The sequence below is a fragment of the Microcaecilia unicolor genome, chromosome 2 (assembly GCF_901765095.1).
Source record: "Microcaecilia unicolor chromosome 2, aMicUni1.1, whole genome shotgun sequence".
Lineage (NCBI taxonomy): Eukaryota > Metazoa > Chordata > Amphibia > Gymnophiona > Siphonopidae > Microcaecilia > Microcaecilia unicolor.
Window position 1 is genome coordinate 338,602,145 of NC_044032.1, and position 4,059 is coordinate 338,606,203.

General features: G+C 44.3%; 1 pseudogene; it reads left to right on the plus strand.

Annotated features, from left to right (window-relative positions):
* The first annotated feature begins 2,025 nt into the window (after nt 1-2,025).
* Nucleotides 2,026-3,418, plus strand: LOC115462445 (annotated as a pseudogene).
* The last annotated feature ends 641 nt before the right edge of the window (nt 3,419-4,059 follow it).

A 4,059-nucleotide genomic window follows, 5' to 3' on the forward strand; every position in this document is an offset into this window, starting at 1 on the left:
TGGATATGGGCAGAAAAGGAGAGGGAGGAGTCGAAGATGACTCCGAGGTTGCGGGCAGATGAGACGGGGAGGATGAGGGTGTTATCGACTGAAATAGAGAGTGGAGGGAGAGGAGAAGTGGGTTTGGGTGGAAAGACAATGAGCTCGGTCTTGGCCATGTTCAGTTTCAGGTGGCGGTTGGACATCCAGGCAGCAATGTCAGATAAGCAGGCCGATACTTTTGCCTGGGTTTCCGCAGTGATGTCTGGTGTGGAGAGATAAAGCTGGGTGTCATCAGCATAAAGATGATATTGGAAACCATGAGATGAGATCAGGGAGCCTAAGGAAGAGGTGTAGATTGAAAAAAGAAGGGGCCCAAGGACAGATCCCTGAGGAACTCCAACAGAGAGCGGGATGGGGGTGGAGGAAGATCCATGAGAATGTACTCTGAAGGTATGGTGGGAGAGATAAGAGGAGAACCAGGAGAGGACAGAGTCCTGGAACCCAAATGAGGATAGTATAGCAAGAAGTAAATTATCTGTACCTACGAGCTACATGGGATGGCATTAGAGAAGTGCAAACAAGGCAACTATCTGTACCCCCATGCCACAAGAATCCCATGCATCATATCTTATGCTATGAGTTTATCTTGTTGGGCAGACATTGCTTTTGACTCGTAACCACTTGTAACCACTCGCCTGCACCTACCCTCCTCTCCTCCTTCCTGTACACATTAATTGATTTGATTACTTTATTTTTTGTCTATTAGATTGTAAGCTCTTTGAGCAGGGACTGTCTTTCTTCTATGTTTGTGCAGCGCTGCGTACGCCTTGTAGCACTATAAAAATGCTAAATAGTAGTAGTAGTAGTAGTAGACTGGATGGACCCCATTGGTCTTTATCTGCCATAATCTACTACATTACTATGCTGTGTGATCTACTGGTGATGCCTGGCACCAGGGCAGCCAAAGCATGTTGCTGTTTTTTTCTCTTTGGTGGCTCTGTCTCTCTCCACTTTTTCTATGTAATTTTCTGCCTTTGTGCAAATAACAGGAAAAAATGTACAGAAGCAGCTGGACTTTACCATGCTGACAAATAATAAGGTAAACTGAATTTTCATTCTACTTCTAGGAGTTATATTTCTGGCATTTAAAAAAAAAAAAGGGTATCAATGGAAACATGCTTTTAGTCTGGTTGAAGTCCTACTGCAGCTCCTTGTGATCTTGGGCAAGTCACAAACTTACCACCCAGCCCCCTTTTACAAAGCCTTGCGGTAATGTTGAATCAGGCCATTCACTTTAACCCCTGTTTACTAAGCTGTGCTAGTAGCTGCAATGCGCTAATGCCGACACAGCCCATTCACTTTGAACGGGCTGCATTGGCATTGCTGCGCAGCTTAGTAAACAGGGAGGGGTAAATGGGCTGTGTTGGTGTTATGCTAGTGCAGCTTTGTAAAAGGGAGGGTTAGATTATGAGCCTCTAGGGACAGAAAAAAATACCTACTATACCTAATGCACCCCTGCTGGGATAGCTTTGGGTCTTGCAAGCCGTATATAAGAAATAAAATTAAATAATTTTTTCTCCCTTTTAATGTGTATTTTTGAGTACTGAAAACCTTATTGCATTGTGGGCAAACTTAGGGCTCAGAAAAATTGCATTGGGCTTTGTCTGTCATTGGTTGCATCTCTACTTCTGTCTTTCCATTCAATGCAATCAATAGAAATCAAACAAAATAAAACATGGAAAAGAAAATAAGATGATACCTTTTTTTATTGGACATAACTTAATACATTTCTTGATTAGCTTTCGAAGGTTGCCCTTCTGCGTCAGCTAATCAAGCAATGTATTAAGTTATGTCCAATAAAAAAGGTATCATCTTATTTTCTTTTCCATGTTTTATTTTGTTTGATTTCTACTATTGATAACCTTAAGAGTGGACTAACACGGCTACCACACTCCTCTACATTCAATGCAAGAAACTTTATTGGCCCTGTGATTGCTAGGCATGCCCCCAATCTGTAGGTCTTTAGGACCCTAGCATGTTCAAATGCAGGAAATCTCTGGATGGTTAGAGAGAACAAGAAAGGAAACTTTTGTTTGTTGTAAGACAAAAGGTTTCGGTTTCGAGTCAGACCTGGTCTGGAGTTGCTCTGAAGTAGTAACGTGATTTTGCAGAGGTAAGAAAGAGAACATATGTTATTGTATTCTAATTCTAAAAACGCTGTAAACTGTCTCGATTATTATGTGAAGGGAAAAAGCACAGCCAAAATTGATTCCTACGTATTATGTTTTAACCAGACAAGAAGCAACATCTACAGCATGGCTGTTCGAGGAGGAACCGCGTGCATCAAACAATATCTGGTGGTCTTTAATTGTCTCTTGTGGATCTGTGGGATGGTGGTTCTGAGTTTTGGCATCTGGATGTGGATTGACAATAGTCAGACAGAGGTCTTGGACCTGGAGTCGAGTAACAGCACTTTCTATACGGCTGTGTACATCATGATCGCAGTTGGTGTCTTCCTAGTTTTGCTGGGTGGTCTGGGCTGCTATGGCACAGGCCGGGAGTCCACGAGTTTACTGGCAGTATATTTTGCCTTTCTCCTGGCTGGCCTGATCGCCGAGTTGGCTGTGGCTGCCGTGATCTATGCCAACCAGAATGGGGTGGTTTCTGTACTACAGAATCTCTACACCTATGCTTATGTAAAGTTTCTAAAGACAGAGAGGACATCTCTGGGACTGACCCTGAGAGTACTGCACCATGCGCTTGACTGCTGTGGTGTGACCGGGGTCATGGATCAGATCATCACCAACACCTGCCCCGCAAGGTCAGGACTGGCCGTTTTCACACTGTCATCCTGCCCTTCTGCCATTTCTACCATGTTCGAGAAGCAGAGCCATGTTATTCTGGGCGTGTGTCTCGGGCTGGGTGGGGTAACCATCCTGACCCTGATCTTTACTGCGGTACTGCTAGCTGGGATTCGTGCGAGCGGTGGGCGCTGGGAGCGGCTGCAGGAGAGCACCGAACCCCTTGTCCTGACTTCCACCTGGCATGGGCAACAGCACTGGGAGCCGATCAACACACCCTTTCAACAGCAGCAGACCAACACACCTTTGTTCTACACTGCACCAGAGCCTATGGCAGCGAGCCCACTTGATCCGAATGATGTGGAGTCTGGCAAAATCTAACACTGATATAACACCCCCCCCCCCCCAACTGAAGACTGCACGCAGATGTACACATTTTTGCACTGCAATTCAGCTGCATCTCTTTCCACTCTGAACCCTTCTTTGCCAAACATACAGGTTCCATGCACCGTATTAACACTTCTTACATGAATCTCATTATCTACGCAGTCTTCAGAAGCCCCGGGAAAGGCTCCCTTCATTCTTCTCTCTGACATGTTTACCCACTAACCTCCCTTCCTTCCCCCCCCCCCCCCCCCATAAAAAGGCTCACCTTCCTTGTTCACACTAACTGCAGTAGTTACATGCTATTTCTCGGTCACAAATTTCAGTGTTTCTTGGCAGTTTGCTTAAAAATGTGCTGTTACATTGTTTTTTGATCTGTTGAAAGTTTTGTATTGTATAATGTTGATGTATTTAGATTTGGTTTCTAATGTTGGGAAAACTGAAAGCTGCAGACAGTGAGTAGAAGATCTATTCATAGATTAAACTGACAATGTGCAGCAGAAAGAAAATGGCTTTGAGTAGATTCCTTTCCCGCCTCTGTGTGTGTGTGTTTTTTTGGTAATAGGAAATGGCGTCAGCGCGTTGCACAACAAAGGAAGGTCTGGAGTCTGGACTCCAGGGTCTTTATCAGAGCACACTAGCTTTCCTCTCTGTTTGCTTTGTTACCTCCCAGGATTTGTTTTAGCTCTTTTCTGTGCAGGATCTTGGCTTTTTGGCATTGTGCCTTATTTGCTTTGGTGTCCTTCTTCTCATTCCTTGAGGAGCCAATGCAGAATGTTCTGTTTTAAAAACCCATTTTAATTCAGAGCGTATTCTTTTAATGTGATTGTAACGCTAAAGTTTTGCTTGCCCATGCAGTTAGCTAATCAATGCAAATCTGATTCTGAAGCAC